A 13086-nucleotide genomic window follows, 5' to 3' on the forward strand; every position below is an offset into this window, starting at 1 on the left:
CTTTGTGCCGTGCAGTCATCAAGGGTACACGAGTGGGCCTTCGAATCCGAAAGCGCATATCGACGATGTTTCGTTGAAAGGGCCAACGCTGGCGCTTTTTGATGGCCCAGCACTGAAATCTGCAGCAATTTGCGGAAGGGTTGCACTTCCGTTACGTTGTACGATTCTCTTCCGTCGTCGTTGTTCCCTTTGTTGCAGGATCTTTCTCTGACCGCAGCGATGTCGAAGATTTAATGTTTTACCGGATTCCTGATATTCGCGAAATACACTCGTGAAATGGTCGTACGGGAAAATCCCACTTCATCGCTACTTTGGAGATGCTGTATCCCATCGATCGTGCACCGACTATAACACCACCTTCAAATTCACTTAAATCTTGATAACCTGCCATTTTAGCAGGAGCAACGGATCTAACAACTGTGCCAGATACTAGTCTTATACAGGCGTTGCCGTCAGCAGCGCCCTATTCTGCGCATACCAGTATAAATATAAAACTTGCAAAGAGGTCGACGCTATCATCAGAAAATGGGCTCAGACGCGAAACTAGTAATGGTGCAATAAAATAATTTTAAAAAATTGTGACATTGAAATATTTCCTACAGTGTGATTTGCTGAATAATTGTTTGGTGCACAAAAATGTCGTACACGCCGATTTGCTAGGCATGCGACGACCGTAACGCTCGACAAACAGGTGAGATCCTAGTGACAGCGATAGCGAAAACACGTGCTGGGTTCCACCACCAGCCGCCTCGCTGCAGACGAGTTCCGCTAGCAGAAGGACGCCAGCCCAGCGGCGGCCTTGGGGGCGGAAGAGGCTGGAGGCTGCGCGCGATGTTACGTCACGAGCTTCCCGTCCCGCCCCCTCCCCGCTGACAGGTGCCGCGCCAGCCGGGATGCCTGCAGTTGCATAAAACGGCGCAGGTGGAATACCGGCCGCTGCGGTTAGCTCACATGGCGGCTCAACTTTTGTAACGGCACGAGAACGCAGCGGGCCGTGGCGAAAGGAGGCCGTCATTACCGTGTGGTGAGAAAACAAGTGCACCGTGCTGTGCGGGCAGTTTCCCTTACGGCCACTTTAGCAACGGAAACTCCCACGCCTCATTAGGGCATTAGTTGCAATTTATCGCGCCTGTGTACCAGCTTTCTACGTCCACATTCAAGTTCTGAAAATGACTGTCGAGTGCCTTTACACTGCAGTATTAAGTGGTGTTTACATTTCAGCATATGCATTTAAACTCTACAAGCTACCCCACAGGGTTTTCTGGAGGGCACGTCGCGTACCCTTATCGTTTCCCTGTTTCATTCGCAAAGGGTGGGTGGGAAGAGTGGCTGTCGGTTAGCATCTGCATGAGATCAAGTTCCACTGATTTTATGGTCATCATTAGATCCTGGGACAAATACGAATTGTTGTTCTTGTGGTCTTTAGTCATAAAACAGGTTTGATGCAGCTCACCATGCTACTCTATCTTGTGCAAGCCTCTTCATTTCCGAATAACTACTGCAACCTACATCCTTCTGAATCTGCTTACAGTATTCATCTCTTGGTCTCTCTCTACGATTTTTATCCCGCGTACGGCCCTCCAGTACTAAACTAGTGATCCCTTGAAGTCTCAGAATGCGCCCTATCAACTGATTCAAATGGCTCTGAGCACTATGGGACTCAACTGCTGAGGTCATTAGTCCCCTAGAACTTAGAACTAGTTAAACCTAACTAACCTAAGGACATCACAAACATCCATGCCCGAGGCAGGATTCGAACCTGCGACCGTAGCGGCCTTGCGGTTCCAGACTGCAGCGCCTTTAACCGCACGGCCACTTCGGCCGGCATCAACTGATTCCTCCATCACAAGGATTCAGTTGCTAGAGCACATTCTGAGACATCAAACTGTGCCACAAATTTCTTGTTTCCCCAGTTCTATTCAGTATCCCTCATTAGTTACGCGATCTGGCCAACTAATCTTCAGCATTTTCCTGTAGCACCATATTTCAAAATCCTGCATTCCCTTTTTCTCTAAACTGTTCATCATCGGTGTTTCGTTTCTGTACATAGCTACACTCTAGACAAATACCTTCAGAAAACACTTTCTGACACTTAAATCTGTGTTCGATGTTAACAAATGCCCTTTCTTCAGAAACCCTTTTCTTGGCATTGCAGTCCCCATTTTTATCATGCCTACTTTTCTGCCCAAATAACAAAACTCATACAATATCTCAAATGTCTCGTTTCCCGATCTATTTCTCGCAGCTTCATATGATTTATTTCGACCATATTCCACTATCCTTCTTTTGGTTTTGTTGCTATTCATCTTACATCCTCCTTTCAAGACACTGTCCATTCCATTCAACTGCTCTTCTGCGTCCTGTGCTGCCCTGAACTTTAATTCCTACTCCATACTACTTTTTGGCTTCCTGTACTGATTGCTCACTGTATAGGAAAAAATGTTGGGAATGGGGCCGGCCGGTGTGGCCGTGCGGTTCTAGGCGCGTCAGTCTGGAACCGCGTGACCGCTACGGTCGCAGGTTCGAATCCTGCCTCGGGCATGGATGTGTGTGATGTCCTTAGGTTAGTTAGGTTTAAGTAGTTCTAAGTTCTAGGGGACTGATGACCACAGATGTTGAGTCCCATAGTGCTCAGAGCCATTTGAACCATTTGTTGGGAATGGGTCTCATTCCCGGCCTCACACCACAGCTTTGCCCATTTTCATACCGCTCGATTGTTATAACTGCCCGTCTGGTTTCTGTACAAGTTGTAAACACGCTTTTGCTCCCTATATTTTTCCCCCTCTACCTTGCAATTCCAACCAACGTTGCGAGAAGGTTTTATTTCGTTTGTCTGTCTTCTGATTGGTTTGATGTGGATCGCCACGAATTCCTGTCCCAACCTATTCATCTCACAGTAGCACTTGCAGCCTACCTCCTCAATTATTTGTTTTCTAATCTGTGTCTTCCTCTACAGCTTTTGCCCTCTACAGCTCCCTATAGTACCATGGAAGTCATTCTCTGATGTCTTAACAGATGTCCTATCACCCTTTGCCTTCTCCTAGTCAGTGTTTTCCACATACAAAAATGGCTCTTAGCACTACGGGACTTAACATTTGAGGTCATCAGTTCCCTAGAACTTAGAACTACTTAAACCTAACTAACCTAAGGACATCACACTCAACCTGCGACCGTAGCGGTCGAGCGGTTCCAGACTAAAGCGCCTAGAACCGCCAGGCCACAGCGGCCGGCTTTCCACATACACTATGTGATCAAAAGTATCCGGACACCCCGCAAAAACATACGTTTTTCGTGTTAGGTGCGTTGTGCTGCCACCTACTGCTAGGTACTCCGTATCAGCGACCTCACATACATCGTGAGACAGCAGAACGGGGCGCTCCGCGGAACTCATGGACTTCGAACGTGGTCAGGTGGTTGGGTGTCACTCGTGTCATACGTCTGTATGCGAGAATTCCACACTCCTAAACATCCCTAGGTCCACTGTTTCCGATGTGATAGTGAAATCGAAACGTGAAGGGACACGTACAGCACTAAAGCGTACGGGCCGATCTCGTCTGTTGACTGACAGAGACCGCCGACAGTGGAAGAGGGTCGTAATGTGTAATAGGCAGACAGCTATCCAGACCATCACAAAGGGATTCCAAATTGCATCAGGATCCACTGCAAGTACTATGACAATTAGGCGGGAGGTGAGAAAACTTGGATTTCACGGACGAGCGGCTGCTCATAAGCCACACATCACGCCGGTAAATGTCAAAGGACGCCTCGCTTCGTGTAAGGAGCGTAAATATTGGACGACTGAACAGTGGAAAAAACGTTGTGTGGAGGGACGAATCACGGTACACAATGTGGCGATTCGATGGCTGGGTGTGGGTATGGTGAATGCTCGGTGAACGTCATTTGCCAGCGTGTGTAGTACCAACAGTAAAATTCGGAGGCTGTGGTGTTACGGTGTGGTCGCGTTTTCCATGGAGGGTAACCCCTTGTTCTTTTGCATGACACTATCACAGCACAGGCCTACATTGATAATTTAAGCACCTTCCTGCTTTCCACTGTTGAAGAGCAATTCGGAGATAGCGATTGCATCTTTCAACACGATCGATCGCCTGTTTATATTGCACAACCTGTGGCGGAGTGGTTACACGACAACATCCCTGTAATGGACTGGCCTGCACAGAGTCCTGACCTGAATCCTATAGAACACCTTTGGGATGCTTTGGAACGCCGACTTGGTGCCGGGCCTCACCGATCGACGTCGATACCTCTCCTGAGTGCAGCACTCTGTGAAGAATGGGCTGCCATTCCCCAAGAAACCTTCCAGCACCTGTTTGGACGTATGCCTGCGAGAGTGGAAACTGTCATCAAGGCTAGCGGTGGGCCAACACCATACTGAATTCCTGCATTACCGACGGAGGACGCCACTAACTTGTAAGTTATTTTCAGCCAGGTGCCTTGATACTTTTGATGACATAGTGTATTCGTTTCCTCTCCGATTCTGTTCCGGTTTTCCCACAATCCATGTTTGAAATGGTTCAAATGGCTCCAAGCAGTATGGGACTTCTGAGGTCATCAGTCCACTAGACATAGAACCATCGTCGACCGCTGTGGCCGAGCAGTTCTAGGCGCTTCACTCCGGAACCGCGAGGGGACTGATGGCCTCGGGTGTCAAGCCCCATTTGAACAATTTTTTTAGAACTACTGGAACCTAACTAACCTAAAGACATCTCACACATCCACGGCCAGGGCAGGATACGAACTTGCGACCGTAGTGCTGTGCTCCAAACTTACGTTCTAAGAAATTTCTTCCTCAAATTAAGGCCTATGTTTGATATTGTAGACTTCTCTTGACTAGGAATGCGCCCGTCATTACTTATTTTACTGCCTAGGTAGAAGAATTTCTTAACTTCATCCACTTCGTGACCATCGATCATGATGTTAAGTTTCACGCTGTTCTCATTTCTGCTACTTCTCATTACTTTCATCTTTCTTCGATTTTTTTCTCAGTCCATTTTCTCTACTCATTAGACTGTTCATTCCATTCAGAAAATCACGTAATTATTCTTCACTTTCATTCAGAATAGCAATGTCATCAGCGAATCGTATTACTCATATCCTTTCACCTTGAGTTTTAATTCCACACCTGAACCTCTCTTTTATTTCCATTATTGTTTCTTCGACGTACATATTGAACAGTAGGGGTGAAACACTACGTCCCAGCCTTACACCCTTTTTAATCCGAGCACTTAGTTCTTGGTCGGCCACTCATTATTCCCTCTTGACTGTTGTACATACTGTATATTACTCGTCTCTACCTATAGCTTATTCCTATTTTGCTCAGGATTTCGAACATCTTGCACCATTTTACATTGTCGAACGCTTTGTCCAGGTCGACAAATCCTATGAACGTGTCTTGATTTTTCTTTAGTTTTGCTTCCATTATGAACCTCAACATCATAATTGCCTCTCTGGTGCGTTTTACCTCTCCTAAAGCCAAACTGATCGTCATCTAACACATCCTTAATTTTCTTTTTCATTGTTCCGTATATTATTCTTGTTAGCAACTTGGATGCATGAGGTTTTAAGCTGATTATGGGATGACTATAATACTAGTCAGCTCTAGCAATCTTCGGAATTGTGTGGATGATATTTTTTCGAAAGTCAGATGGTTTGTCGCCAGACCCATACGTTTTAAAAACCAGCGTGAAAAGTGGTTTTGGTGCCACTTCCCCCTATCACTTTAGATATTCTGACGGAATGTTATTATCCCTTCTGCCTTATTTGATCTCAAATCTTCCAAAGCTCTCTTAAATTCTAATACTGGCTCTCCTATCTCTCCCAAATCGACTCATGTTTATCCTATCACACGAGACAAATCTTCTCCCTCATAGCGGCTTTCAGTGTATATCTGCTCTCTCCTCTGCATTTAACAGTGGGATTCCCGTTGCACCCCTAATGCTATCAACCTTGCTTTTAATTTCATCGAAGATTTTTTTGGCTTAACTATATGCTGAGTCAGTCCTTCCGACAATCATTTCTTTTTCAATTTCTTCACATTTTTCGTGCAGCCATTTCATCTTAGCTTCCATGCACTTCCTTTTTATTTCATTTCTGAGCGACTTGTATTTCTGTATTCCTAAATTTCTGCTTCCTCCTTTCATCGATTAACTGAAATATTTCTTCTGTTAGCCATGGGTTCTTCGCAGTTGCCTTCTTTGTACTTGTATTTTTCATTCTAGCTTCTGTGATGACCTAGAGATGTCCACTCCTCTTCAACTGTACTGCCTACTGAGCTATTCCTCATTGCTGTACCTACAGCCGTAGAGAACTTCAAGCGTATCTCTTAATTTCTTAGACTTCCGTATCGCACTTCTTTGTGTAATGATTCTTCATGACTAAGCTTTTAAATTTCAGCCTACTCTTCATCACTACTAAATTGTGAACTGAGTCTATACCTGCTCCTGGGTACACCTTACATTCTAGTGTCTTATTTCGTAATCTGTTTCTGACCATGACGTAATCTAACTGAAATCTTCCCGTATCACCCGGCATTTTCCAAGCATACTCCCTCTTTTTGTGATTACTGAACAGAGTATTCGCTATTACTAGCTGAAATTTATTACAGAACTCAATTAATCTTCCTCCTATCTCATTCCTTGTCCCAAGTCGATGTTCTCCTGTAACTTCAATGCTACAAACGTAGGTTTGCCTTCCCATCACCCGTGTTCCAAGAGAAGCCGTAGGGTCAGTATTACTCCGGAATCCGAACTGATCTGCCCCGAGGTTGCCTTCTACCACTTTTTCTATTCTTTTTCTGTGTAGAATTCGTGTTACTATTTTGAACCATGACTTGTTAAACTGATAGTTCGGTAATTTTCACTCCTATCAGCAGCTGCTTTCTTTTGAATTGAGAGTATTACATTCTTCTTGAAGTATGAGGGTGTTTCGCCCGTCTTATACATCTTGCACAACAGATGGAAGAGTTTTGGCCTGGCCCTCTCTCCCAAGGTTATCAGTAGAATACGTGTAACTGTAAACAACACAGTGAACGCACTATTGTAACCGAGACAGCTCACACCCACCACAGTAGTGCATGTTTAAAGGCGAACTAGCTCCACTGATGATAAATTCAGGACAAAAAAATATTATGACGCTTGACATTTCTTAGAACTTACGCTCTTTTTACAGGCAATCTCTCCGTGGTTCACAGGGCCTCTTTTATAGAATATCTCACTCGAGTTGAATGAACGTTCGCGTGACACTTCTGTTATCACTAAAAAATAACTGTTACTTTCCGATCTTCTTTGGGTCACCTCTATCTCCTCCTCTAATCCATTTTGTAAGGATTGCAGAGTGACGAGCAATAGTCAGAAACTTGGGTTTTGCAAGCCACTTCTTTCTCTGGTTAGTTACATTTCTCTGTGAGACTTCCTGGCACATTAACACTGAGTGTCGGACCGAGACTCGAACGCGGGACCTATGCTTTTGGCGGCAAATACCGTCCGGACTGAGTTAGACAAACACGACTCACGACCCGTCCTCAGTTTTACATCCTACCCGAGCACTTGGCCGTGGAAGGCAAAGGTTCCCAGTTAGAATCTCAATCCGGCACACAGTTATCATCTGTCGGGATGGTTCGTGTTAGCGCACACAGCTGAGTCAAAATTTCACTCTTGACGCATTTCCCTTGTGTTCATTAACCGGATATCAGTTTGTATCTAATTTTCCTGTAGGTAGACTGAAGTGATCATTCCACTGTAAATTGCTCAGGAGGCATACACCTATACATTTTATGGTTGCAGCTCTTTTCACTGATTGAACGTCAATGAGATACATGCTTCATTTATTTATTTTGAGGACAGGTGGCAAGTCACTCCATCAAAAGACGAGCGTGTATCAGAGAGGTTTGTTATGGTCGCCAGTGGAAACAGGTGACGAATGCAACAGCCCCAGCCAGGTACGCAAAATTAAATTCAGGCTGTAAATTTTATGATCCTGTACAGACCTCGATACATATTGAGCTTGAGAAAGAAGCAGGAATTGTATCCTGGGACTGTTGACAAAATATCAATATATCGATGTCTTTCGAAAAGTTGTAAGGTGCCAGGACTTGCACGTTAGCTTACCAACATTGGTATAAATGATAAAGGGACTGGCAAGGGCATCAGATCATGACTCTTTTGAATGGTGATAAATATGAGGCACTCTCGAGCAGTATTCCCTGCATGTCTGCATGATTAAGTCACTGACTTAAAGTGTTGGTGAAAAGAGAAGGAAGTTGAGAATTTTGGAACGTAAAGTCTGCAGATGGCCGTAGCTCGCCGGGCCGCCGTGGGCGGCAGGTAGCGGTCACCGGAAACGCGGGACAGTACGGCTGTTTTGGGGACAGTTCGGCATCCGGAGACACCTGTGCTGGGCAACACGCGGCGAAGACGGGAATTTAGTTTGGCTAGGGGCGATATGACCTACTCGATCATTGGGTAGCTCTCATAAATGCCGTTGGTGGGATTTCGGCGATGATAGGGCGTTCGACATTGGCCGAAACTGAGTATTCTTCCGCCTCGCTCCGTACGCGTGTGAGACGGGAGAATTGTGGAGAGAGTGGACTTCGCCTTCAGCCATCGAGCGTTACGGACTTGGAGACGGCGTCTTGGCCATCGTCTTCGAAGGGAGATATACGGTCTGTATCGCAGCACTGCACCAACACGTGTTCCGTGCAGAGTACTGCGGTTAGAGCTCTTTGTGCGCTCAGAAGCGAGATTTTCACCAACGCCTAACCATTTGCAACAACTTACCTAATATTCTCGATCTACAAGTTATCCATGTGAGGTGCGAGTATTTATCAACGTAGCTGCCGGTAATAGGGGCGCGTAACTGCAAATTGTTAATGTGCCATTCTCAGTAGTGTGTGGTCGACAAAGAAATTCACATTCTTTTGTAAATTTTGTCAGTTGTAAGGGATATCAAATTAAAATGCTAGTATTACAATCGAATTATCGACTTCATAGTAGCTAGCATGTATCCTGTCCCAGTAAGCTTTACATGTACTCTTAATCACTGCACAGCTTGCCCAGACGGGAAGGAAAGAAGGTTTCCGGTCTTCTATGTCAGCGACGGACAAATAAGGTCACAAAGTAATGATATATATAGGCGATATTTATTCCCCTGATATACAGATATATCTGTATCAATATGGCAGAGACTAGTGCCGATATTTTTGTTTAATATTATACTTTTTTCACAATTTTTTGTTAAAATTTGACGTTCTTGTTTTGAATTTTACTTTCAATCTGTGAAGGAGCCTTACTACTTTTTAAGCTTTCGTCACGTCCAATCTTTCTCTTTGACTGTGTGAAGCGAGTATAGGTGGCACAAAAAAAATGGCTCTGAGCACTATGGGACTTAACTACTGTGGTCATCAGTCCCCTAGAACTTAGAACTACTTAAACCTAACTAACCTAAGTACATCACACACATCCACGCCCGAGGCAGGATTCGAACCTGCGACCGTAGCAGTCGCGCGGTTCCGGGTGGCACAAAAGCAGAAGTTCTTTCGCACTTGGGAGTGACAGTGTGAATGGAATAAAAAGATATCCGATATGAACAAACAACACATCAGTTACGTTAAAAGTGTACTATTTCTTCACATCGGCATTCTTCAAAAAAAGTTGCTGAAAATGATGAACAAAAATCTAAATGACAGGACTGGTCTTTGCCGTGAGAGGGGAAATGCTGCCGTAATCGGCGCTCGGCGCTACCGGTAGAAACTGCAACGTTTGGCGTCTTCATACAGTTTTGACACTGCAACTGCCAGGTCGCTGGTGTCGGCATAAATGAAAAAACCGAGAAGTCGACACGAAGTATTCTGGATATGTAATCCGATACGTGACGAAACCGAACGACGGACCTATCGGACAGCTTTTATTTGTGCCTCTAACATGCAGTTACCATTGGCAGTAAAATGGTTATGGCCAAGCATGAACATGCATCGTTTTCCTTTCAGTTCTTGCTCTAAGAAGGATGGGCAGGCTGCTAGGCTGTTAATCTAAAGAACATCTGATAATAAATCGATACTTAAATGATACGTCGATCATTTTCCGTCTGTATACAAATAAATGCATATTTTTTGACGTATCGAAAGCCCATAATGATATTTTTTTTTAAAATATCGATACATCTGATTCCCGATATTTTTATAAACATCAACAGTCCTGTTGTATTCTTACCCGGCTAGTACGAATCCGCAGAGGGATATTGACTTGACAAGCGTAGAGTAGAGATGGCGGTTATCGTAGAAATAACCGGTTTTCGGTTATACCAATGTAAATGGGCTGTTAAAACCACTCAAAATAATCGCTTTCTGAAATAATCCATTTTCAGTTTCTCTTATTTCAGTTGGGGCAACGGCCTTGCAGCAGTGGATACACCGGTTCCCGTGAGATCACCGAAGTTAAGCGCTGTCGGGCGTGGTCGGCACTTGGATGGGTGACCACCCAGGCCGCCATGCGCTGTTGCCATTTTCGGGGTGCACTCAGCGTCGTGATGCCAGCTGAGGAGCTACTCGACCGAATAGTAGCGGCTTCGGTCAAGGATACCATCATAACGACCGGGAGAGCAGTGTGCTGACCCCTCGCCCCTCCTATCCGCATCCTCCACTGTGGATGACACGGCGGTCGAGTGGTTCCGGTAGGCCACTCGTGACCTGAAGACGGAGTGTTTATTTCATTTATTTCCTGTAGTAAACACAGAAATTGTACAAAGATTGAAAATTTTGACTTGTTCAGTTTCAAGATACATAGAATTGAAATGTTAAATTAAATAGGCAAGTAAAAACACTTAGTTCGTCAACCGTTCATTGTTTTTCGGGGAAAAAAATTGTTCGAATACTATAAGAAACCACAAGTACTCTTCTACTGATTCTAATTTTCCGAAAAATCACGTTTTAATCGGGGATCATACTACTATTTGGACATTCCAAATGGTCAGTGCTAAAGGGTGAAAACTGATCTTGAAGAACTCTATTTTTAGTGTTAATTTGTCCGTTTTGAATGGCTAAAAGGAGATAAAGGCATTTTGTGTAGTCACAGTATGAGCTGCTTTCTTTTTTGTAATGTTAACAATAAATAAACGATTATGTTTTAAATTTTCTCCTTATGTTATGACACAAGTTTGCTGTGGCTCCTCCCGGTTTTAATGGTTCAATTGGCTCTGAGCACTATGGGACAACTGCTGAGGTCATCAATCGCCTAGAACTTCAAACTACTTAAACCTAACTAACCGAAGGACATCACACACATCCATGCCCGAGGCAGGATTCGAACCTGCGACCGTAGCGGTCGCGCGGTTCCAGACTGTAGTGCCTAGAACCGCTCGGCCACTTCTGCCGACCCGGTTTTAATCTTTTATAGCAAATGGAACGTTGTACTTGTTTGATACCACACTTCATAAAATACTTCCAGACTAGGGATGGGTCAATCTGTAGTACGACGTGAGTCAGTCAATACCACATAGACCAGATTGGACAAGTCTTGCACGCTGCCGGCCGGAGTGGCCGAGCGGTTCTACGCGCTACAGTCTGGAACCACGCGACCGCTACGGTCGCAGGTTCGAATCCTGCCTCGGACATAGATGTGTGTGATGTCCTGACGTTAGTTAGGTTCAAGTAGTTCTAGGGGACTGATGATCTCAGAAGTTAAGTCCCATAGTGCTCAGAGCCATTTGACCCATCTTGCACACTGCATGTATACGAGTACCATCCAGCAGGCCACGCCACATAGTAACAGGTACATCATTGTCTCAGAAATTCTGTACCAATTCTTGTCTTCTGAGACAATGATGTACCTGGTACCGATGACCGTAGCAGTGTTGTCCCTTTAATCCCACAAACCAAGCAACCAATTCTTATGCTATGTGTTTGTTGCTCGTTTCTGCTGGCACAGTTATTAAAATAGCTCTGATAGTTTTATCATTTTCTACGATAACGCAAGAAAAATTACTCGTCCTTTAAAAAAAGTTTTTTATAAAACCGAAAAGTTTTAACTGTGCTGCTATGGTTAATTGATATTTTCGCCTTTTACGTTGTTGTTAGTAAAAAATAAAACACCTGTTATAACCGAGACCAAACAAATACCGAAAAATACCGTCTATATAGAACTGAAATCTCGGTATCGGTTTTAACCGGTAGGTTTTCTTCCCATCCCTAGCATAGCGGACATCGCTGGGAGGCAAAACCCGAGAGAGGCCGCCTGTGCTGGACACACCCCTCTAGTCTGCTGCCGCGCCGCCTCTAAGGTCCGCCCCCGTGAACGACAGAGCAGCTCACTCCGCTGCATGAAGCTGTTTGCAACGCGCTGAACCAGCCCAACGCTGAAGGCCTCGCCGCGTAACTGGATTTTGTGTTGGGTTTCTCTCTGGACGGCTCGTACTCTACCGTTGTATTGTATTGTATGTTAACCGGGGACCTAGATAACGACGGAGAGGCTCCGTCCCCGCCGCAGCCGCAGTGGTCCACAACCCCACGACGACTACCGCAGTCCACTTCACCCCTCCGCCGCCCCACACCGAACCCTGGGTTACTGTGCGGTTCGGCTCCCCCAGTGGACCCCCCCCCACCCCCCCAGGGAACGTCTCACACCAGACGAGTGTAACCCCTATATTTGCGTGGTAGAGTAATGGTGGTGTACGCGTACGTGGAGAACTTGTTTGCGCAGCAATCGCCGACATAGTGTAACTGAGGCGGAATTAGGGGAACCAGTCCACATTCGCCGAGGCAGATGGAATACCGCGTAAAAACCATCCACAGACTGGCCGGTTCACCGGACCTCGACACAAATTCGCCGGGCGGATTCGTGCCGGGGACCAGGCGCTCCTTCCCGCCGTGCGTCAGACCGCACGGCCAGTCGGGTGGGCACACTCTACCGTTGACTAGTGGTTCATTTGTAAAATTTTAGTTGCCAGTACGCACCTCTGCGACCACACAAACACTGCACATGCCGCTCACCCCCTCCTCAAACTTTCGGTTCCTGAGAACTTGTGTTAACATAATGAGAAAACATTTTTTACAAAATAATATCCTCAATTTCAGGTTTC

The 13086-nt window shown here is 45.4% G+C and overlaps 1 pseudogene; it reads left to right on the forward strand.

Moving 5' to 3' along the window:
- The first annotated feature begins 10396 nt into the window (after positions 1 to 10396).
- LOC124717241 lies at positions 10397 to 10514 on the forward strand (annotated as a pseudogene).
- The last annotated feature ends 2572 nt before the right edge of the window (positions 10515 to 13086 follow it).

This window comes from Schistocerca piceifrons, chromosome 1 (assembly GCF_021461385.2).
Source record: "Schistocerca piceifrons isolate TAMUIC-IGC-003096 chromosome 1, iqSchPice1.1, whole genome shotgun sequence".
In the NCBI taxonomy this organism is placed as follows: domain Eukaryota; kingdom Metazoa; phylum Arthropoda; class Insecta; order Orthoptera; family Acrididae; genus Schistocerca; species Schistocerca piceifrons.